This window comes from Lygodium microphyllum, chromosome 3, assembly GCF_053477565.2.
Source record: "Lygodium microphyllum isolate KBCC chromosome 3, Lygodium_microphyllum_v1.1.10, whole genome shotgun sequence".
In the NCBI taxonomy this organism is placed as follows: Eukaryota; Viridiplantae; Streptophyta; class Polypodiopsida; order Schizaeales; family Lygodiaceae; genus Lygodium; species Lygodium microphyllum.
This window is the reverse complement of record NC_141137.1, coordinates 47692886-47718912: the sequence shown is the minus strand read 5'-3', so window position 1 is coordinate 47718912 and position 26027 is coordinate 47692886. Positions and strand designations below refer to the sequence as shown.

Genomic DNA, 26027 nt, shown 5'->3' with positions numbered 1-26027 from the left:
GCTATTCCAAAAAAAAAAAGGTGTTTTAAGCCTTAGCTTTCGCTTCCCATGTTTAAAGAAACATAAAAGCCTTTAAAGCTAGCTTTAAAGCTTTTCTCAAATCTCTTTGTCGAAAAACATAATCATTAAGATTTTCGCCACCTGGATCAAGCCATCATTCACCGTGAATTGAAGTCGTGGCCACCATTGGACCTCAAGTACACATTCATGTATGTACATTTAACGCAATGCTAGACAGAGCCTCAATGCAAGATGGAGTCGATGTATAGGTCAACCATCATGCGATACTATTGGAGCTGTGGCCACTAGCATTGGAACTTGCTACCCCATCCATACAATATTGAGTCAGCAAAAATGATGCTCACACATAGACTCACCAGAAGAGGGCATCAATGTAATCAACTAGATTAGCCATCTTGCAGTGTTGTTAAGTAAGGCACATCCCTTGGAGCACTATGAGCTGGTTTCATCTCTTCATGTCGCCTTTCAGCATCATAGAATGTCTGACAAAACTTGGCAGCCTTATGGATAGGCTTTGGAAGATGCCAATTCCTATCAATTCTTTTTATTTGAGAGGTGGCAGATGTTTGTAATGCTCCTTCAAAGCATTCAAATAAGCATGTTTACATTTCTCTCTTGGAAGCATCACTCCAAGTTGTTCTACTACTTTAGCCTTCAAAAGGTGTACATTAGTGTCATCACTTCTAGAGAGAACATATGTGGCATCACAACTAAACTTAATATAGAAAATCCTTTGCATTCGCTTTATATGGTATACCTCCCTACTATGACCACCATTGTAGGTAAAAATGCGAACCATTCTATCATAAGATTCAACAACAAATTCACGTCCTATAGGAGAATAGTCAATGTCCATTATAGTAGATACATGATCTTTGTGAATGCATAGTGAGCTCTTGAGCTTTCACATGTCATAGGAATAACAATTGCAATCTTCATTAGCACAAGTAAAATTGAATGCTTCTCACGGGTTCCAAGCAACATCATTTGTTCTTGTCTCTACATTATTAGCTTTCTTTTTGGAGTTCCCATTCGAAGATCGTACAGAGCAATGCTTCGATCACTTGTTGTGGTCACAAAAACCTCAGTTTTTGGAGGATTGAAATGAACTAAAATGACTGTGTCTGCCCCTCAAGAAAATTGGTGATAGGTTCCAACCTATTATGATCCCATATATCAACTTGAACACCAACAGGACCAAAAAAGCTACCATTCCATTGATGATCAATTGCTCTGAAAGAATTTTTAGCAACATGAATTGCCACAAGCTCTTGAACAATTGCATCGTCAATGCTCAAGTCAGCAATTTTTGCATGCGGGAATCCCCATACCCTCACTGTGGAATCGTCTCCACAAGAAAGTAATCGCTCTCCATCACTAGATATAGCCAATCCTCTAATGGCCCCTTTATGCCTTGGAAATGTACAAATAGTATGCCAATAAGAAACATCCCAAAGCTAAATTTCTCCATTCATAGCACCAAAAAAGAGACAATTCAAGCTCTAGGGATTTTTAGCCATACAAGATATAGCATCCATGTGTCCATTCAAAGCTCCAGTAAATGGCTTAGCAAAAACCTTCTCCACTTTACCAACATTTATTGCTCTTGTGTATTCAAGTGCTCTTTCATGAGAATGAAGGCTTGGATCATAGAATTTTTGAAGGTCCTGATGGCGTTCGCGTGTAAATTCTTCTTCTGAACGTGAAAGAACCTTAACTTTCATGACTGGAGGATATAAGATGTTATCAAAATGTGGGTCATGCCCTAGCAATAATATGTTTTGAAAAATAACTTCGTGCCCAATCATTCATGTGATTTGAAAAATGCAAATTAAAATCCATGCAATGAAATCAATCAAACGATGTTTCCACGCAAAAATTATGAATGCGTTGAAGAAAATGTGCCTAGCCTACCTACATGTGCTCATGTGTCATGCAAAATGCAAAAAAAAAAGACACACACAATGGAAAACAAATTCCTAATAATGCTGACTAATGAGATCAAAATCCTGGCAAAAAACTCCACCCTCAAGTTCGTAGTGGTAGACGTGCAGCATCATGACAGCTTGCAAGTGCTCAAGCTTGAATCTGTTGGTCTTGGAAATGGAACCGAGATGTAAAGGTGAACCTCGGGGGGTCACTATCTATAAATCCTATATATAATGTGCGCTCATGGCATGTTTTATATATCCCAATGTAACCTATTTTGTGACATTATCTTTACCTTATTGTGACTTTATACCATAATTTATAAATCTCTTACTGTAAGTTTACTTTTTTGAACAGAATAATTTAGTAAATCCTTATATAATAGATACAAAATACTAGTTTTATCATAGAATTAATAAGAAACTATCTCTTAAGGTTTCATAAAATATTTGTAGTAGGTTTAGTGATGATAGATACAATCAGAGGACCTTGAACCTCCACTCTCCAAGATTGGGATAAATGTAGCATTGGCTCTAACATAGGCACACCTTCTGGGGATTGTACTCTACAAGCTCCCTCCAGAATTTAATGAAGGACCCTTTAGCTACCTTCTAGTGCAAGTGATGAAATCATCTCTCACAACTTTGGAGTGTTAGAGAGTGGTGAGATGGGATAGATGAGCCTCATCTATAGAGGTATAGAGGTGCCAAGGATCTAGAGACTTCCTATTTTGTCATGGATGCATAGGATCGTTCAATGTTATATTTGTCGAACACCCCTTGCCATTTATGCAGGGGGTTGGCCAATAATTTGATGCACTTAGAGTAGGGCCTGAGCAGCCCATATCCTTGGTCTAAGATTGACCTACTATGAGGATGGGTACATGGAAGGGGAGGGGGTCTTTCCATTATTGCTATAGCCATTGAGGGAGAGGAATGCGAGTCTGGCATCGAGAGGTGAGGAACCCTTGCCTGGCGAGAGAAGGGGTGTGGAAGGCATAAGGGGTTGTGTGCTAAGAGAAAGAGAGAGAGAGAGAGGGAGAGTCTAGAGAGATGAATACACACGTGTGGAAGATAGAGAGAGTCTAGAGAGACTGAGACATGTACTATGAGTTGAGAGAGAGAGAGTCGGGATTTAATGTGATGATGCCCCCATAGCCCCCATCATCATAGCCTAGATCCCCCCTCCCAAGCTTATACCCACCCCCTCCCATATTTCTACGGTTTGGAAAAAGATTAATGGGGGTCTATCCCTACTATATAAGCTTATGAAATCTTCAAAAATACCCCCTTCCCTTGCACTTACATGATTCCATAAGTTTTCCACCATGGTCAACCTCTTAGAGCCATCAAACACATTTGTTCAGAACTTGAATACACAATAGAGCTCTTAGATTAAAAATTACATTTGATTGATGATGCATAATTGAGGCATGATCAAATTAGGAACTTGTGCTATGCCTATACATGTTGATGCTTGGAAGTTCGATTCAACTACAAAAATTGAGTCAATTTACCATGACATACGAAATTGAGCCTTTGTTGGCCTACTTCTTCTTTGAATTTTATATCTTCGAATTCTTCTTCTCAATCTTTTGCTCCTCCACAAGAAAGGCATGAATAATTCTCTCCTGAACTGCCTCTACAAAAAGTGTACCACCATAAGATCCATTAACCATCTTCCTGTGTTTACTAAGACGAGAGCCTCTATACAACAAGATGCAAATGTGGAACTCAATGTATGCACTTGCCAGTTATAGCACACTTGGGACCAAAGGCACATTTCTTGGCATATTGAAGAGCATGCCTCTTTCTTGGAATTTTTACAATGCTCATTTGATTGACTTGGTGGCATAGTTGTGGTAGGTGAGATGTTGCACCATGATTCCTGCCTGTGAAAAGTCTTTGTGACTCTTAGTACACCGACTCTCTTGGAAAAATGCACTACAAAAATACTCTCTCTCTCTCTCTCTCTCTCTCTCTCTCTCTCTCTCTCTCTCTCTCTCTCTCTCTCTCTCTCTCTCTCTCTCTCTCTCTCTCTCTCTCTCTCTCTCTCTCTCTCTCTCTCTCTCTCATGTGTGTGTGTGTGTGTGTGTGTGTGTGTAAATTTACTTTGATATTGACAATCTCGAGATGCTTTAGTCAAAATCTTATACCCCAAAATTCAAACCCTCCCCCCCCTTTGGATTGTTAAGCTTAAGGAAATTAATAGGGATATACATTCATGTCCTTGAACAAATTATCTTCCCTTGCACTTATGTGATTCCATAAGTTTTCCATTGTGAATTGTGATCCAATGTTTGAAAGTGCTTACCTTTAATAAATAGAGTTGAGAAAAATTATAACACATCGTGCTTACATTCTTGTTGGTCCAATTGGCCCACAATTGCAAGGGATATCTCAAATGCTTTTTTCATAAGAACTCTAGGTCTTTATATGCCATTATAATGACTATGTTCTCAAGAAAATGCAAGTAATGGAAGAGAAGAGTTAATGAGCTCAATAAATGTTTGTTGATATGATTGTAGCCTTCCTCATGCTTGAAGTAAAATTGTAGACCATTATCTAGTTTTTCCTACTAAATATATGCCAAAATCATTGCTCTAGATGTAATAACATTGTGATTAGGCAACTAACTCAACATTTTTTCAACTTCCATGGTAAGTCCATGCTTTCTTATAGGGGCACTTCCAACAAACATGTGTGGAAGAAAGCCCTTCCTCTTGGCTTGAGAATGTAATGCTTGCCAATGTGTAAAGGGACTATGGTCCTTGCCACTAGCTCTTGAACAATGCATGTGCTCGAGAAAACTCTAGTTTGGATTTTGTGGTCAAGCTAAGTTCCCTCTCCATCTCAGTGATGGATTGTTTCTTTTCCTCCACATCCATAGAAAAAATGTAGTTCCTCTTCAAAGAGGAACAAGCAGCAAGCTGATCACTCGGCTACTCTCTCTATTCAGTCAAATCACCACATATATATTGACATTATCAAGTTGAACTAAGTGTGTTTACTTAGACTCCATAAGATTGCAACTTGGAAAAGTTGGCATAACACCCTAAAAAACAAGGGTAATACACTTAGTCATTAAGATTCATTATATCCTTTTATACAACATTTAGGCCGATTTTGGAAATTAATAACACCCTTTTGTAAGAAATCTATATATGAAATATAAAAAAGCCCTTATGTGAATAAATTTATATATTTTAAAATATTTCCTTATGTGAATGTAAGTTTGTAAGATTATCTTTTTTAATATTCCCTTTTTTTGAACTCACGTGAAACACATTTTTACACATAGTGACCCCCCCCCCCCCCCGAAGAGGTGAGGTCATGCTCAACTACCAAGACCCATGGACCGCTTATTGTTCAAGTGTTTCAAGCAAAGACCTATGGCTATCTCTCACCTAGCCGATGCATCTTTGATCCTATCGGGGTGTAGTGAGTCTACCTTGATACCAAAATGAGTTTCCTCCTCCCTCAAGCATGCCGGTAGCTCTACGATTGATGCGAGCTCAAACAACCTCAAGCCTACACCTTCAAGCTTCATCCTCCATAGCTGTGCGTGATATGAGAAGAGAAGAGAAGAAAAAAGAGAGGAGATGATGGAGAGCTTCTTCTCCTTGATCCCTCACCCTCACACACTCACTCCCTCACATTCTCACACTTCCTCCCTCAAGCACACTCTCACACTTCCTCTTGATTTGCCCATCCTATGCTAATATGTGTGGTATTTCAAAGTACAGGCTCCTATCCCATCACTCATCATAGAGAGTATGTGCCTAGTTTCTTGATATTGATCTCAGTAATGGAACCAAAATATCCTCACTTTTGCAAGCCATGCACATTGTACTTAATGAAATGACTATTGTTGCAAGCATTTTGGGCAATAGGGATATGGCTACCTCTCGTATAGCCATTGCAAAATCTCAAAACAAATTTAGTAAACTCATTGATTTATGTTCTCACATTGTAGTTTATTCGAGGCTTGTCGATGACTTTACAATCTTTGTAATGCACCTCAAGCGAGCTCCACCTTCTTTGATTTCATCATCATGCAAGCTCCATGAAGAAGAAGAAGAAGAAGAAGAAGAAGAAGAAGAAGAAGAAGAAGAAGAAGCAAGAGCTTCTCCAACCTGTCCCTTGCTCTACCTCACACACACACACAATCTCTCTCTCCCTCTTAATCTCTCCCTCTCCCACACAAGAAAAAAGCATGCAAGAAGCAAGAAGAGACCTCTCAATATTTCATAGCACAAGAATATATAAGCTTATCCATTCATTTTCTAGTTTTTATACATGATCTCAATTTTCAGGACATCTTCCTATTGTATTAGCCTAGATCGGCCTTCTTTCGCCTTGCACATACCATTTACAACTTTACCGTCATTCTCCAACTTACTTGGCTAAAATCCATTGAGCTTACACCTCACCTTGGACTTTATAATTTGTGTACCGACACTCTTTTACAAAAAGAATTCCAAGAAATTCTCGAGTTCAAAAATTGCACATACTAAATTGTTGGTTCATTTTTGCTCCTCTTGTGCCTCTATATATTTTATAGTTTTTTCACCTTCTTCTATGAGCTTCCTTGGTTGTGCCTTCCTATAAGGGGATAATAGTGAAAGCTATATTCCCAACATTAGAGTGATCCATGCAGACGAGCTAGTTAGGATAACTTTCCCTTCTCTCACAAATTTTCTGCTTTTGCTTGTTCTTAGGGCAATTTTGATGCCTTCCATATAGTTCTTCTCTTGACTCAATTCTCTAGTTGTAAGCACTTATTAGTGTAGCCTTCAATATGCTTCCATTGTTCATGTGAAGATTTATCTGGTTCTCTAGTCTTATGTATTTTAATATTTTACTAGAGAAGACTCAAACTGAGACTTTTTAATTGTTCTACATGCATATCCTTGTAATGAATCTTGATCTTGAAGGATTGATTTTGTTGGATAATTAAGGAGTTTTCAAATTCAAATTTTATTCTCAAATGTAATATTTGTATCAACAAGCATGCTTACAACAATAGATTTGTTGGAGAAAAATTATTCTAGTGATATTGAGATGTATGAAATGTATAGATCAACTCAAGGATCTGCTTGATATTCCAACCATTGAGAGGGCTAATCCTATTAGAGTTAGAATGTCCTGGCTTGCAACTATGAAGGCCACAAAAGATTGATACAAAGGATACATGAATCTTTTGCTGATAGGCTAATGTTCCAAAGGTAGAGATTTGACATGATGACAAGTAGATAGGTAAAGATTTGTCTAAAGGAGTCAAATTGTACTGAAATGGAATACGATGCAAACATTAAAGAAGAATATGATGTTGAAGCTATGAAGAGGAATATGAATATAGTGAGACTACTTCTATTGCCTCTTCAGATGAGAGTAATGCTAATTCTAAAGAAAGGATACTGTAGATGAGTTCAAATCTGACTAATATTGATTCTAAAGAAAGGATGATGTAGTTAGAGATTGGTTTGCTACTTATGAATAGAAGGTGCTTAGTAAAGTTAAATAGGACATAAAATAGATTATGGAGATTTATCTACAACAATCAAGATTAACAATGTGTAGATCAAGTAACTACAAATTGCAAGAGATTTAGCTTGAAAATATAGACCTTGTTGCACCCCCCAAAAAGACAAAAGATAGTGCTTATAGTAGATAGACATGCAACATATGCACACACCACTTAAGCAATAAGCATTATAGCATAATCTACCCATTAAAGAGTTAAAAACATGGTAATTACACAAAAGAACAACCATAGTTTGATGTCAAAGAGGATAGTACTAAAGTAAAGAAGATATAGGCACTTACATTAAGATATGAAGAATAGAGGGTAGCTAAAGAAGTAAAGATGAAGGCTAGGTCTACGATAATCATACGCAGAAATTGGAACATGTTTAAGGATAGAGCTTTCAAAAGTTATATACATGTAACTCATGATAATTATGCATTCAAGCCAACATATGGAGATGAAGTATGGTATGCTATTGAGGATTTCTGAAGCTTTCTTGAAGAGTTTAGAGTTGATTAGACTTTTCATGTTAAGTTGCCTTTATATAGGTGTATTGTATAAATATATATTTTGTATGTTCATAGTTACATGAAGCATATAATATCTTAATCACCATATTTTCACTAACCTTGAGCAAAAGATTCTTTTTTATGAAATGCTTTTTTTGTACAACAAAAAATATTTCATGCAAACAATGTTTCATACAAAAAAGGTGGTTTTTGTACGATATTTTTTTTTTCATACAAGGAGCTATTCATCAATACTAACAAGTCATTCAATGCACAACTAGCTACTTTATAGGATTATATTTAACAAAAGTGTTTTTAGTTATAGTTTTTAAAAATCCATAAGTTTAGTAATGTTGAAGAGGTCATTTTATGGCATTGTAGCATGTAAAGAACGAGTAATTTCTAAATATCCTTGGAATGCACGTTATATAGATGATTTCTTACAAGTGCACCCTTCAAGGTTGCATTCTAATAATCAATCACAAATCTTTCTAGCATCTGACAATACTTCATTATGTTTTTACTCTTGGAAGATTTGGAAGTCTACATTGAGGAAAAACCTTGCAACATGCAATGGAGTATGTGTATGTGCTCAACACAATTTTGAAATTCTTGTGATGGTTGGCCTCTCATGTGACATGAAGAAGTTGAGCTCCTTTCTAATATCTTTGTGACATTTTCTCATGCCATCAATACATAGAGGATTTGGAGGAAATAAATGATGTAAGGACACATGTAATGTTCCAAGAACATACCCACCACTAGGAGGTAACATTTTAGTAGTCTCTTGGGATCCTATACGAACTGCAACTATTCAAACCCAATGGATGCACAAACTTTGCCAAGTAGGTAGCCCCTAGAGTGCATGGATCCATATCATGACGATTGACCTGAAGGTTCCATGACCTAACAACCTTTAACAACATTTTATATTAGTTTTCTAAATATGGCATACTACAATCTTGTGTAACATTGACAATCAATTTCATTACTTATATATTAGCACATGGTTCATTAAACCTTTCTATTAAGTATATGGACACATAAGTAAGGAATATTTTTCTTCTCAAAGTAATTGTTTTAATAATTCTAGGATGTTTACAATCTAGTTTCGCTCATAAAGAGCCATAATACAATGTGGTCTACCCTGCTACAAGGTTATCACCCTACTCAAATCAATTGCTAGTGATAACTCTAGTTGGTACAAAGAATATGCTAGAGCAAAAGAACAATGTCATGTAAATAAACTTTCTTATTTGCAATCCATATGCTGATATTATTGAGAATGGGATGTGACAATGATAGCACTGAAGTGACCACAAGCAGGATACCCTAGGGGCATATGTGTTGGACTAGCATAGACCGCAGAATGTGTGGTTTCTCTTCTTTGTGCATTCACAAATGATACACCTTAGTGCTCTTTTTTATAGTAGATGTTTTATATTCAATTTATGATATTCTTCTTGCCATGCTACATCATGGTTGGTGCAAGAAAAATGCTAGAAAAAAAAGGATCATATCAAGTAAACAAACGTTTTTGTTTGTAGGCCATTAGAGCTTTAATTAGGTTGGTTTCTCTAGTTAATTGATGTATTTGATGTTATTAACAATAGGTTGTGCGACAATGATAACTTGTGGAGTGACAACAAGGAGGGTACACTAGATATGTATGTCTTTCACTAACATCAATTGCCATGGATGAGCTCTAGGTCAAATGACCATAGACACATGCTCTCCCTACAAAGCATTCTTCTTTGATGCATATTGTGGTGCTTGTATCAAACAACTTAGAGGTGGTCCATTTTATCTATTGAATGCAAACCCAGCTTTGACACATGATAACTCGGGTGTGGGACTATTTTACTGCAGTTAGTTTGAGCTATTTTTCTTAAGTTGGAATATTTTCTTTGAATGTGGGGCTTTCCTCCAATTCTAATGGCATTTTCTTTAAAAAAAAGGGATGCATAGAGCACTATGAAAGGGAGAAGAAATATGTATTGACATTGTTAGAGAAGGTTTATTGGGTGGCAATACAATGGTGGATATGTATGCTATGTAATGCAACTTTTAAAGAATGATGTGTTTGACAAGATTCCAACCTTCATCTTGGTCAAACACCATGAAAACATACAAGAGGTGAGAGAGATGAAGAATCCAAGAGAGTGTGCGTGCGTGCGCACATGCACGCACGCACACACGCATGCACGCAAGCACACACGCATGTGCGTGTGCGCACACACACACACACAAGTATGCACGCGCGCGCGCGCGCGCACACACACACACACACACACACACACACACACACACACACACACACACACACACACACACACACACACACACACACACACACACACACACACACACACACACACACACACACACACACACACACACACACACACACACACACACACACACACACACACACACACACACACACACACACAATGGAGACTTGAGCACACAGAAAAATAAGGCTAAAATCGTCTTCTTTTTCTTCCTTCTTCTTCCACACAAAAGAACTAAGCCTACAATATGATAAAATACTAATATGAAAGTACCACAACACATATGTACATGCACCCACTAAGTGTGAATCTATTAAGAAAAGAATAGGTGATACAATAAATGTGCGATAATGAAGGGTGGACTACATGGGTGTAGTCCCAGCTGTAGAAACACTGGCGTATCCTCATGTCGGTCACCTAACATGCAAGTGAGTAATATATTGCCACATTATAAGGTGCGTATTGGATGCCAGCTCATGTAGAGTTTGACATCTCAACATGCACATGGCTTTTCAAGTTGTTGATGTGCATCGACCTACAACACCACTGATGCCTATTTTAGCATGGCAAGGGAAGTCAAAGACATACACATTGCGAGGAAGAGCTACCATAATATTTGTTTTGGTGGAAGTCCAAACGATGAAGAATACTTGTTGAGAGACAATCATCCAAGGAATATAGTAAGAGAACCAAGTTTTGTGCACAATTTTTACTAGTTTTCTCACATTCCAAAAGTTTCTTGCACTTTGACAATCATGCTTTGATTTTTGGTTGTATCCATAGAGTTTGTACTACTAGGGATGTTGCTTTATTTTTAAAAGCAATGCCTAAATCAATACTACTTGGATAAAATACAATCAATATACTTGGATAGAATACAATCAATAGAGAAGAGATATCAATACATGGATGGAATATGACCAATGGTCCAATTTAGAGACATCCAACTTGTCTTTCTCTATGAGTTTAGGGAGGACAGCACCTATACAAGGGGTGGTAGCTTTGGTGCTATGATTAGAACATGATCCAAGTGGATTCTTAAAGTTTCTATAGATTCAAAATTTCTCTTATTTTCTATTGTTAGATGCTACACAAGTCTTGTTTTCCTTCTCTAAGGCTACTAAGGCTGACTTCATCTCTTCATCCAACTGCTCCCTTTCCCCTTCCAACTCTTTAGCTCTTCAAATCCTTGTGTTCGGCTTAGGGTAGTCATAGGTAGAGAAATTGACGTCCCTTTCACCCTCGGTGTCTTGGGTGCTTTCTGACCAGATTCTACATTGCAACTACTACATTTAGTACCGGTGGTTGTGGCTTCTTCTAGTCTTGCTTGTGAGAGCACAACAACTTGTGTAGTGAGAGCGGAGTTTTGAGCCTGGGATGTGCCTAAAATTTTTCAAAAAATCCAGAATTTAGGGAAAAAATATTCAACATCGAAGGCGGTGGCTAGGACGATTTTAAGCACCAAGTGAAAGACTGTATCCAAGATGAGGGACATCTTATGATGTTCTTTAACATGACATTAAAAGGAAGGGATGCGGTATGGTATCATAGCATAGAGTCTGGAACCATAACCACAATTGACCAATTTTATGCAGCTTTCCGAGGAGAATATACCCCTGAAAGAGGTGGCCAATACTGGTTGCGTGTCTAGAATGTAACGCGCCAAGACCCCCATGAGAATGTGAAAGCCTATGCTAAGAAGCTTAAGGAAGTGTTTCGTAAGTTACAAACTTACATTCCTATTCCCTCGGCTGCCCAATTGCAATACTTCTTGCATGGATTGGATTTCAATATTCAAGTACAATTGAGCAGTGTGTCTTTGGCTGATATAGACACCGCCATCACGTGGGCAGAAGGAGTAGAAGCATGATTACAAATGGCCTACTCCTCTCGAATAAATCTTAATGCGGGTCTAGTACCTGGAGGAAATTTACCATTGATGAATGGAAGTCAAGGGATGCCTATGAATAACCCTAATGGGAGAGGAAGCATGGTTCAAAATGTACCTTTACTGCCAGCTCCTCCCAGTGTGACTATGCCTATGGCAAGTCACTTGGCTCCACCAAGTGTTGGAGGCCAAGTTTCGAACCCTAATGTTGTTCCTGTGAGTCAACAACCAATGCCCAATCAAAATTGTTAGGCAAATGGAACGACGGATAGATGATCAAGGCTATGAGTCGAGTGCCTCTAATATCCTTGGCGAAGTTAAGGATATGATGAAGCACTACACTGACATGATTTCTGAACAATATCGGCAAATAGATATTGATGTCAATTTCTTAAAGAATCAGCAGAATCTGATAGGGAGTCGACGCCCTAAAGAGGGTGATCCCTCAAGATTCAACTGTAAATGGTGTGGCGGACAACATTTTCCTAGAAATTGTTCAAATGTTAAATGTGATATTTGTGAGAAGTTGGGCCACTTAGCTGCTACCTGTTGGAGTAAGATTAGTTCCCTCCAACAAGGGAGTAAACAGCCAGGTCCTATTAATCATAGAGCGCAAGGTAATAACCTGCAGCAAAGTGATGGACCAAGACAAATATTGCAAAGGGGAAAGACCACTATAGAAGAGTTGCCACAAGGCAATGGAGTTAGCCTTATTGAGGCTGTACGTGTCAATGATGCTGAAACGTCTAACCTAAGAGCTGTGACAAGAGGCCAAAAGGCTAAAGAGGCTGACAAAGATAATGCAAAACCGGTCGAGGGAAACCCTAAGCAAGGGGATAAGGGGATGCAAGTCTTGAATCCTAGCGTGGAAGAGGGACCTCTAAGGCCTGTTGACAAAAAAGTCAATCCTAAGAAGGATGAGGAAGTGCCAAGAAAGAAGGCAAGAGCTTTAAAAAAAAGCACCAAAGCCGGTCCCGAGACCAAAAGAAAGAATGGTTTGGCGAGAAAAGAGAGCTTTGGCTACCTATCATGATTTTGATTTAGCAAGTTCTCTTTATGAAGTCAAACTAGATGTAAACCTCTTACAGTTGATTAAATTATCTCTAGGAGTATGCAAGGAATTTAAGAAGATCCTGCATATCGGGTATATTGTAGAACCTTTGGGCATAGCACAAGTAGGGGAAGATTGGTTTGATCATGCTGAAAAGAATTGCCCTAGGGTTCCAGCATATGTGGATGGAATATTAGTGGAGCATGCTATTGTAGACACTGGATCCTCCGCCAATATCATGAGTTTAGAGTTGATGGAGAGGTTGGGTCTAGGCATCCAAAAAGACAGCTCCACCCTTCTGAGAATGGCTAATGATAGTCTAAGACAACCAGAAGGTTGCGTTACTAAGGTCCATGTTACAGATGCAAGTGTAGAATGCTTCTTGGACTTTAGGGTGATAAGATTTGCAGGACATCCTAGCTATCGAGTTTTGCTAGGTAGGCCTTGGATCTTATGAACAGACTGTCAAGTTGATATACCCGTCGGTCGAGTGGTTCTAGGTAGAGGTGCTAATCGAGTAATAATCGATGCTTACCCTGAGTCTCCTCAGAGTGAGAGAGCTCCTTTATCCTCTACTGAATTAGAAACAGCAGATGATCCGTCTGGTAGTGAGACATCATCCAGTGATGAATCTAAAGAGGGGTCCACTATAGAGGATATTTATCAGATAACTCTAAATGAGCCGATAGAGCCGCAAGACATGATAAGAGATGCAGATGTGATTGAGTTGGACCTTGGTACGCCGAATGATTCGCGGCCAATTAAATTAGGTTCCATGCTCAATTTAGCAAAAAGGGAGGACTATGTGTCCTTGATTCAAGAATTCCGCGACATCTTTGCTTGGAGTTATGATGAGCCGAGAGGCATTCCTCCCAGCCTAGCTATTCATACTATTCTTGTAAAAGAAGGTAGTCGTCCTGTGCGTCAGAAGGTAAGATGTATGCCTTTTGAATTGAAGGACTGGATATTTGAGGAGTTACAGAAGTTAAGGAAAGCTGGGTTAATCTTCCCTGTACAACACACAGAATGGTGTTCACTAGTTGTCATCAGGAAGAAGAAAAACAACTAGATCCGACTATGTGTAGATTTTAGAGAGCTGAATAAGCAGAAGATTAAGGATTACTACCCGTTGCCATTTATTGACCAGATTTTGGATCAATTAGCGGGTAGGAAAATATATTCGTTTATGGATTGCTTTGCGGGTTACAACCAGATGGCAATTGCAGAAGAGGACAAGTTGAAAACAACTTTCATTACTGTCTTTGGTACTTTTGCGTACCATGTGATGGCCTTTGGTTTGTGCAATGCACCTGGATCATGGCAACGAACAGCAGATAAGACCTTTGGTGACATCTTCCTAGATGAGTTGAAAGTATTTATTTATGACCTAGGGGCAGCCACTGTAAGGGAAATGATGCTGATTATTTTAAGAAAGTGCTTTGAGCGCTGTAGAAAATTTTGTATCACTCTTAATCCACAGAAGTGTGTCTTTGGAGTGCCTTATGGGCTATTGCTAGGCCATGTGGTCAGTTCAGTAGGGATCACAACTGACCCTGAAAAGATCAAGGTTATAGTTGCTATGAGTCCACCATGCAGTCTGAAAGAGGTACATAGCTTTCTATCATCGATAGGGTACTATCGGAGGTTTATAAATGCCTTGGCGGAAAGGACATTGCCATTAACGAATTTATTATCCTTTAGCTATCCATTTGTATGGAGCGACCGTTGTAAGGTAGCTTTCGAGGATGTGAAGCAGGAGCTAGTAAAAGCACCATTTTTAAAAGCACCTAAAAGAGGCGAGGTATTTTACATATTTTCAGTAGCCACCATGCATAGTATCAATTGCTGTTTAGCCCAAATCTGGGAGGAAAAGTGGTATCATCCGATAGCTTTTGCTAGTCGAAAATTGGGCATATCAGAAATTAATTACACCTACATGGAGCAGTTGTGCCTTGCGATGGTCTTTGCGACTAAAAAATTCAGGCACTATATCCTCGATGAGAATGTAGTTTTCTATACAAAGGCGGAAGGGCTTAGATTGCTTATGAAGAAGCTACAACCGCTTGATCGTTTGGCAAAGTGGTTAATCACTTTGCAGGAGTTCGATTATGAGATTAAGAGTAAGCCACCAAGGTTGCAGGGTATTATGGAATGCCTTGTGGATTTCGGAAAGCCAAAAGAGACTTTGGCTGAAGGAAGTGATATTGAAGAAATGTTTAAAATTAATACAGCTTCTATTCCATCTTGGTATGCTACTATCATGCATTATCTATCAATAGGAGAGACTAGAGCTGGTTTATCAAAATCAAAAAAGAGGAAAATCAAACAACAGGATTTGAAGTTTTCCTTGATCGTCGCAGGAACACTATATCGGCAGGGTGTTGATGATATCTATCGCCGATGTGTGATGCCTGAGGAGGTTCCTTTCATCTTGGAAGAGTGCCATGACTCTGCATGTGGAGGGCACTTCGCTGGAAGCCTGATGGCATAGAAAGCTTTAAGAGCTGGATATTGGTGGCCGTCCATCTTCCTAGATTCCTTTGAGTATGTTAAGAGATGTGATACCTGCCAAAGACATGACAGCAGAGAGAATAGGAAACGCCCACTTACGCCTATTATGGCTATCCTTCCATTTGAGAAGTGGGGTATTGACTTTGTGGGTCCTATTACCCTGTCGTCTACTACCCAGAAGAGGTACATTATAGTAGCAACTAATTATTTTAGAAAATGGTCAGAAGTGCGGGCGACGAGGCAAGACAATGCAAAAAAGACTGCAAGTTTCCTTTTAGAGCAGATTATCTGCCGTTTCGGTCCACCAAAGGAACTAGTGTCGAACCGTGGAACCCATTTTTTGAATAAAGTGATCAAAAGCCTGACTGAAGCTTGGCAAATCAAGCATAATAAAATGACCCCTTATAATCCGCAAGCAAACGGGCAAGTCGAAAGTACTAATAAGCAGCTTGTGGGTATCTTGTCTAAAATAGTCTTTGAGAAGAAGCGAGACTGGGACAGGAAGTTGTATGTGGCAGTATGAGCGTATAATACAACGTTCAAGCGAGCTACCGGCCATACTCCGTTCAAATTAGTTTATGGGGAAGAATGTGTGTTACCCCTCGAAATCGAGTTGCCAACCATACGGTTTGCAATTAACCACTCTTTGGGAGATGAGGATTCGCTCTTTGAACATTTCACGACCATAGCCCACATGGATGAGCTGAAGTTGCAGAGCTTATTACACCAAGAGGTAGCTAAATGCCGAATGAAGCAGTTGCATGACCTTAAAGCAAAGAAGTATACCTTTAAAAAAAGGCAACTAGTTCTGTATTATGATGCGCATAGGGAGTTGTTTCCAGGGAAGCTGGAACCTAGATGGGATGGCCCCTACAAGATTGTCAGGATAGGGAAAAATAGGTCTACGGCTCTACTAGCTGATCTGTAGGGAGTAGAATTTAAAAATAAGGTTAATCTTAATAATATTAAAACTTATTATTTCTAAGTATGCTAATACAGAAGAATGCATTGCAGGTCCATGCTGGGGTTGATTTGAGACCTGCAAAAGATCTTAAAGCTGGTTGATGGGGCGGTTAATTCCTTATTTGGAGCACCCATATCTAGAGCAGAGATACCATCAGGGGAAACTCATCTAATGGAGCAAAGGATACAAAGTGATTGAGCAAGAAGATGGAACCTTTGTGTGGGAGATCAAAGTTTTCTGCCATCACTGCTTACGAATATTGACAAGTATCCCTGTTGAGTTTAATGAAGAAGGTGGGATGGAGCCATCAGTTCATCCTCTAAACATGTTAAATTTTGACTATCATAACTACGAATAGAGGAGTTATTGATGGCAAGCTGTGTAAACCCATTGTGGATGTACACATTATATTTTGACGGAGCGTCCAGGGGCCCTAATAAAAAAGGGAGTGTTGGAGTAGTAATCCGAGATCCCCGACGTAGAGTTACGATGAAGTTAGCTGCTTATCTTGGGGTAGGATTCACTAACAATATGGCGGAGTATAAATCCTTGATTATGGGACTACATATTGCCAAACAAGGTGGTATTCAACGGTTGTTAGTAAAAGGGGATTCCCAGTTGATCCTAAATTAGCTAGATGGAATGTACACAGTGCGCAATCCCATCCTTTGTATGTATCATTGGACTGCGATGACCCTACTTGAGGAGTTTGAGAGAGTGTCTCTTCAGTTGATTCCACGGTACTAGAATCAATTTGCGGATTCACTAGCAAATCTTGCTTATGAAGATGACCTTTTCTTCAACTGTGGTCCTAGTTTGGATATTGCTATCAATAATGAGATAGGACCCAGTCACTTGTGGGGAATGTTATCAGAGCATGCAATATATGGTAGATGATGGTTGATATGGGTGATGCAAAGAGTAGCCGAGACCAATCTACCGTTGTTATCCTGGACCCATAGGTTGATTAGACAACGTGTTATGCGTATGCCTCTTGCTATAAATGCAGGAGGGATGGGTCATAACCTTATGCATTTAGTTTAGGGCTATGAGCCTTGGTTTTTCCTCCTTGGACATGAGCATATTATAGTATATCTGTACTATTTCGGGGAAGGATGTGTAGGTGCTATTCTGTTTGATCTCGTTAGGCCAAGAGGGCCGATCAGTTTTTTGTAGTGAAATGCTATATTTCATTAGGCCAAGAGGGCCAGTTGTCTGTTTAGTGTAGGTGTGGTTGATGGTTTCTTGTTTTAGTTTTGTGCTAGACAGGTTCAAAGAAGAGCTTGGAAGGAGCTTTTATTGCATGGAGCTTCTCGTGGTCCTATCCAAGTGATATCTCTCCTTTATGAGTACCGATGTTTTATGCTTTATGTGTCTGTGTACTTGTTGGGGAATTTTTCTTTTCTTGTTGGGGACCGGAGTCCAAGGCATGAAGTCCCAGGTTTAGGTTAGGTATGTTTGAAGGAGGTCTGAGTGGTCGTTGCCTCCTATAAAGACATTGCCAGACATCAAAAGACCTGTTTCAGAAAATAGTTCTAGTGACCCTGTTCTGCTAGCCTGCTAGGCAGCCGTTCTAGGAGTTATTGTTAGTTGTGAGGCAGTTAGAGAAGCCTACCAAAAGAAAATGAGGATGATAGAGAGAAAAGAAACCCTGAATATCTTAAAGACAATAAATATATACAGAGGTGTGTAAAAAGGGGTTCTAACCCCCCATAAAAATAGAAAAGGAAAGACATGAAAATCTATAAGCAGTTGATTATCGCCTTGTGGAGGCCTGGTAGGTTCATGGGGATGAGAGTCAGACCCGGGGCCAATGCCTTGTCTTCCTGGGGGTGGCGTCTTGCTGGAAAAGAAGGAAGTAGGGAAGGTTGGAGAAAAAATAAAAGTGAGCGTCAGAAAAGGATTAAGTGTCACCTTGTGAGGGCTTGGTAGGTTCTTGGGTACCGAGACAGGACCTGAGGCCGATGCCCTATTCTCCTTGGGTCACTACGCTCAACTCCCTCCTTTTTACATACCCGAGTATGGAGAAATAAAAACCCTACAAAAAGAAATGTGCTAAAACAAAATCCTTCTTGATCAGGCTATAGGAGTTCTCGCCTAGTAGGAGCTCCTCGTTGTGTTGTCCCTAGTTAGGTAGGTAGTTCAGACCACCACTTCGGGCGACCTCTTTGATAGTTCTTTTTAGTTTGGCCGTGTTGGAGCAGTCGGTTAGTAACTAGCTTCGGACCTTCTATCAAATTATGCTAGGCCTACTCCTTGTGGATTTCATGCCTTAGTTTTGTCAGGGGGTAGGGTGAGCATTCTGCTGTGTTTTAATATGTATCTATTTTGTATCAGCTTGATGCTTCCTTTGGTTGTTTTGTGCAGATCTATTGTGGGATTTGACGGGCTGAGTCGCCCTATCCCGTGGTTGCCAATGAGAGCGGAGTTTTGAGCCCAGGATGTGCCTAAAATTTGCCAAAAAATCCAGAATTTAGGGGAAAAATATTCAACATCGAAGGCGGCGGCTCCAGCTAGGACGATTTTAAGCACCAAGTGAAAGACGACTTTTAAAAGGTGCTCGAGCGACACTTGCAGATTTTTGATAATTTTTTAGACTGCCATGCGGATTGTCAGGAGTTGTCAATCAATGTGGGATGTCAAGGCGGACGCCCAGGATTTTTCAGAGCTCGATTTGGATGCCGGAGGAGAAAGGAGCCAAGAATTGGGGAAGATATGAAGAGGTGGACTTGTTTCGGCCAAATTGGGCATGACCTTTGGGAGCTTGACCCCCCCCCCCCCCCCCAAAATTTTAACCAATATACATGAAAAAAAATCGTGATGGAGGAGAGGAGCATGATGTCTGCATCCGCGCGAAAAATGCGCCCCCTCATGATGGAGATGGAGATGGCGGCCTGTGAACAACCTATCCAATCGATCATGGCCCTGATCTTCTCCTTCTTTCTGGTCTTATCACCTGTCTTCACCGGTGAAATGGCTGTGGGAATGAGAAGAACCAAATCTAATCTTTCTCTTTCCTCCCTCTCTCTCCTCTAAGGGCTGTTCTTGTGTGCAAGAGGAAAATGAAGAATGGTGAAGGAAAGCTTGTTCGGTTGAGACCGGATTGCTTCCGGATCGATGTAGACATGAAGATTGCTGATTGTGAAGATGCTGGACATTGAATGTGGGCTGACCCGCACTCTTGCACCAAAATCGAGATCCCGAGACATGGAGCCTAAGCGATAATTCAATTTTTATGAAGAAAAAATAAGTTTTTATGCTATTTGGTTGATGAAACATTGTTCCCATGGGCTGAATATTCATTATGATGTTATTTTCTATGAGTTTCAACAGTTTAGAATCAGAAAATCATAAGTGATATGGCTAAAATTAATGGTATAAAACCCGTAAAACACGCGTTTAAGGGGTAAAATGGGGGTTTTTTGCAAAATAAATGGGAAATATGAGACATAATGCCTACAAAACCTGAAATTTTGCTGTCAAGGAACCTAAGGGCCACAGCCCACAATCAATCTTAATTTCTAGTTATTTCTTATCGAAGAAAACAGAGAAAAAATGGTAAAAAATGGGTTTTAAATGGGAGAAAATTAGGAAACGGTAAAAGGAAAATTCCAGAAAATCACATGTGTGTTTGTGCAGCATATAATGAAGGTAAAGCATGAGGTTGGCCTCGGTTTACCCTTGTTTCTATGTTTCCATTCATGTTTATTGCTTTCTTTGTAAGGAAATACACATAAAATGACCCTTTCACCTATCAACGAATGCAAAACATTAAACGGTAGGGTGAGAGGGGAGGTTGAGCGTCAAAATATAAACTAAAATCTGATTTATGTGTTGCATCATGCTTATAGGATGTTGTTTTAAAATAAAGAGAAAGGCAGCATGAGCGTAAGGCTCGGTGCCTGTTCTCACTACATAAACGTTGGCATGGAAATCATGAAAAGAATTGTTTCGCACGATGCACAATGCTGATTTTCTTCGGTTTGTGCGCTAAACTGTTCACATTATGCACTATGTATGGTTCATGGTATCAACGAAAAAGCTCTTGGACTGCATAGTAATTGTTTTCTTAAGAATTTGACCCACGATTGAGAGTGTAAGGTTATCCCTTGCCGTAGGATAGAGGGTCGGTTTCCTAAGGGACTGTTAAGTGAGGACACATGGTATATCTCCTGGATTTGGAAATGAAGAGTGGAGTATGTTAGTTTGTTTTTATATGTTGAGCAGCGCATCAAGGGGCCAATCCCTGCGATGTAGGAGAGCTGCAGTGGGGCCGCGATGTTTCTACCGAGAGATTGCCTCCATGTATGCGATCGTGGCATTGCCAATGTGTAGGGGTTCTCCCTCTGTGGAGTTTATAGAAAGGGAAATGTTGGACTACAAAACGATGAAACTATAAATGCATAGATTAGGCTTTAGGGCAGTTTGTCCTTTAGTATTAGATTGACGCTCCTGGTCCGCGAGGCCGTGAGGGTGCGTTTGTCTGTCATGAGCATGAGGTCCAGCTAGTGTCATAGCCAGTGCCGGCCCATTTCAGGTCCCATCATGTAGCAAGCTTGTAAACCATACTTTCTAACTTATTTCCATCCAAGTTTTTTTGTTATGGGGACTAGGATGGGTGATATGGTGGTTGCTAGTGAAGGGAGGAGTGTTTCTATTGGATCCTTATCCTTGCCCATGACTAATGGCCTTGCCATAGGGCTTGGTACATTGGTGCCTACTTTTGAAGAACCTCCCAAGTTAAGGCTCATCAATACCAACTCTTATACTCTTGAGGGTTGCTCCACCAATGTTCTATTAATGCCTAGGGCTATATCTTTCTCCTCTTCTTTACTAAGATGCTCCTCCTTCTCCTATTTCTTTAGCCTTCATTCCTCTTCTTTCTTCTTGGATACTTCTTTGGCTTTTTCTAGTTCTCTCCTCTTCAACCATGCCCTTTCATTGTCACCTGCTCCCATACAAATTTTGCTATTACTTGTACATCATTCTTTCTCGTAGCCATATCCTCAACCTATTTGGTCAAATAATTAGTAACAATTATAATATACCTCGCTTGAGAATTATGAGTTGGAGGACTTATAAACCCTATAAAATCTAACCTCCATTTTTCAAATGGTTGTTGTGAAATTACTAGCATTAGCTCCTTCTTTTCCAACCTAACTAGAACTTTCATGTGTTGGCATTCATCATAGGGCTTGACAAACCTTGTGGCATCATGGATATAGGGTTGGCTACCAGAATTGAGATTGCAAGATTTTTTGAGCCATGCAGTCTCCATCAGAGTGGTCCCCCTCTCCCTCGATTCCTACATGCACTTCTACCAGGACTTTGTGTATCTCATGTTCATAGATGCAATGTCTCTAGAAGCTATCTTGGTGTAATCGATACAACTCTCCAATGATGAGTTAATAGGGTTGTACATTTGTGAACTTGAACTTTTTTAATGGTCGATCAGGTAAACAAATGTGTATCCGATAGGTCATTTGCGATTCCCTTTTTTGTTGGCTCTCCGTTTGGGTCTTGATACAGATGATTAGCCATGCAATGTTGCTTTTCTTTACATAATGAAATCAAGAAGTCAAATCCTACAAGAAGTAGCATGTTAATTGTTGAAAAGTGATAGACACATTGGTTAGGTTAAAGGGCATTACTATATATGAAAATATATTGCATTCAATTGCAAAAGCTATTTTGTACCTATCATTTGGATGAACTTGCACTTGATTGTATCTTGAAAATTCGTCAAGGAAGGTGTAGGCTTCCTTTCTTGCGACCTTTTCCAACATATATTGGGTGTAGAGAAATGGATAATTGTCTCTTTTCATTATTGCATTTGAAATTTATGCACACTCTAATTTTTCCATTTTTCTTTAACACAATGACAATGGGGGAAACCCAATCTGTATGCTTGATTTTGTGGATAAATCCATCATTTAGGAGCTTATCAATTTTCTCTGACTATGTTAGCATGTTTTGGACTCATTGCATAAAAATGTTGTTTAACTGGCAGCACATCCAATACTATGGGAATACTATGGATGACAATGCTAGGTTCTATTCCCTAAGCTCCTTGAGTGATCAAGTGAACACATCCTTGAACACATGTAAGAGATGCACAAGATTAGTCTCCTCATCCTCCTTAGTAAGGTCATAAAAAAGAAAAATAGGTCTAAACTTGTCACCCTCAGTGTGGCTAAGTCAATCTCTTTGAATTTGGCTAAGCTCACTAGTTTTTCCTTATTGTTTAGCTCCAAGAAGCACTGCTATTCGATCCTCTTTTTTGAATTTGGTAAAATATTTTGGGAGTTCTTGACTTTCTTTTGTTTCTCAGCATCACTACTTTTTGTAGTTTCTCTCTACTCCTCCTTCAACCTTTTGCACCATAAGTGGACCAAAAGATCCCCTATAATGCATCAGTCTTAGATAACGAAGGGATTTTTGAGTCACTATTTGAGTTGAGTTCCAAGTTGGAGTTAAAATTATGCCCTTTAAGTAGATGAGGTGTTTCTCTTGGTGGTGATAGCTCAAAAGTGGTCCCAATTTCACATATAGTCATTGAATTTGCTTTGCAAAGGTCTATTTGTTCATAATCTAGTACTTTCAAGTACTGTAGGCAAGTTCTATCACAATGCATCATGACTAGTCCATCTACAAATAACACATGATTTTTCTTGCATTTGAAGTTGACAATGATTTGTTCAATGAAATTGATGGGGCGGACAGGTGTTGGTCAATGGCATTCATTGTTTTCCGTAACTATGGTGGTTGCTCGCTTATAATGCTCCTCATCATCTAACAAAGGCAAGTCAATGGTAGTGATGATATGCATCCAATCTCACTTGTCGTTAGGACAAGGATGTACTTCATGAGTGATGTGGACTTCATATTGCCCTTTAGCAAGGTGGAAATGGTATCTAGACTGACATGCAAGGTTTTCCAAGTGTCCATCTCAATCCGAATAGCTTTTTTGTAGTTCTCAAAGAACATTAAGCCGTTACCCCAATTCAAGACTACTCGTGCACTTCTCATCTAGGGTCAACCAAGTAGGATACCATAGTCAACTCCCTTCATGTCATGGAGTGAACTAGAGAGAGAAGAATAGGATAGAGAAACACTATTGAATGAGAGAGAAAGATTGCAAGAAGAGAGAGAAAGAAGGAAGTGTGTGAAACACTAGAAGAAGAGAGAGAAACACAGTAAAGGATAGAAGACGTTAGCCATGAAAGCTGTAAGAAGAGAGATGAAGCAAGAAAAGACTTGTACTTATGATGTCAAAATTAGGTACAAAATGATTAGTATCTTCACCTTTTATACTTGCCCCTATGTACCCTATTTTCCATCTCTTACATTCCATCCCCACTCAAAAGAAGTTTTTTTTCCCTCAAAAATATTGGTGGACTATTTATAATGGCCAAATGTAAAGGAAATCAAAGTGCTACTCTATTACAAGTGGCTACAAAAATAGGAAAATCACTAGTATGTACTACGTAATGGATGGAATTAGAAGTGGAAAACCAAATAGACCATATGGACATCCATTTGAAATGATAAAACTAAGAGCTAGACCACTATAACTCCAAGAAAAGACACTTGTAAATAATAGGTAGCTTGTTGTCTACTACTACAAACCCCACTGTAGTAAAACTGAGCTATCTTTTGATGGATATATCCGAATCAAGCATGCTATGAGTCAAAAGAAAGCTCATTGGACATACTCTTAGTCCATATAGGTGTTGTTCCTTGAATCAAAATTGAAATTGAGCCAAAATAGTAAGCTATCCACAAATTGTCTACAATAGAAGAAGAGATAAAATGACTAGTTTTCAGCCAAATAAACCTTCGAAAGATAAAGATTTGGACCCCAATATGGATGCTGGCCTAATGAAGATGCAAAAGCTATCCCATATCCTCCTTGATCAAAAGGTATACCATCACAATAATGATCAAGAGTAAGAAAATTTTCATCAAACTCATGATCTTGACCACCCAGGTCAAATGTGTAGGAAGAAAGATCCCCATAATTATATCCATCATCCATCAAATATAGCCATCATGAATCTCATATGCATCCTCATTATTAGTATACCAATCATCATAGTCAATACCAAAGTCTTCATAACCATAATCATATGCATACTTCTCATCTTCTAGTTGGTATAGATCCTGATTGAGTGTGAGCTTATGCATATCCTCAACTAATCCATCATAAGTATGATTAAGAAATTTAGAGTCTTTATTTTTAGGATGCTCATATCCTTCCACAAAAAATGGTCCATAAAGCTGCTCACTTATTGAGTGATCTTCATATACATTGCTCTCTTCTAGATTATCCTCATATACATTGTCTTCTTCTAGATGATCCTCTTGCTGATCATCTCGATTTTCTTCATATGATTGGTCTTCATCTTCTTCATCTAGCTCTTTAGCCTCTTATTGTTCTTCCTCTTGCCCATCATAAAACCCATTGTTTAGTTCAGCATCATCATTACCTTGAAGAAGCAAATCATTCAGCACTACATTTGGTTGATTCCCATTGACTTGCCATCTAAGATCAATGGAATAATCCTCTTTATCATGGCTGTGTACAAAGTATAGTTGTCGTCCATGGTTTAATTCTAAAGATTTAGACACATGAATAGCATCAAAGTGCTCCAAAGAAGTGACCACATCTTGCAAAGGAGGCTGAGAACATTATCCTTGAAGTGATTGCAGTAAGTAGCAATCAATGCAAGCATTTTCTTTTTCCATTCAACATGCTTACTAAAAGATTGATAGCCATCTCCACACAATTACAAATATCCTCATGGTAGATACAAAGACGAATCAAAATGAATGTAGTATATTCCTCTATCTTGGTAGAACATTTCTCCTAGAAGCTTGACCAATGAAAGCATACTAACATCCAAAATTTTCCATGATGACTGTCCTTCTAATGAAGTCCATGATCGCCTCCTAACACCAATAGAGGTGTATGAACTATTGTAGCCCATTGATTAGCATCAATCTCAGTAAAGAGAGTGGAAATCAATATCAATACATATTCTAACTACTCTGATGAGATGACTCATTAAGCAATGATACAAACCAATGTAATACATCCTTGCCTTGAAGAGACAGTGGAAGAGTAGTACCACTGCTACAAAAATACTTCATTGATGCCCACAAACTAGCTTGAACCTTCAGTCAGTCCATGGTTAGTGATCCCAACAACATTATTTTAGCTTCCACATTACATAAAGATCCTTGTAAGACATTGTTATAATAGAGATTGATAAGAGATTACATTACATATTGCTGAACCAACTCAAAAGTATGAGGTTTTAACTGATGG

At 39.1% G+C, this 26027-nt stretch overlaps 1 pseudogene; it reads right to left on the bottom strand.

Moving 5' to 3' along the window:
* Positions 1-407: 407 nt before the first annotated feature.
* On the bottom strand, positions 408-1745 carry LOC148038296 (uncharacterized; annotated as a pseudogene).
* Between the last annotated feature and the right edge of the window lie 24282 nt (positions 1746-26027).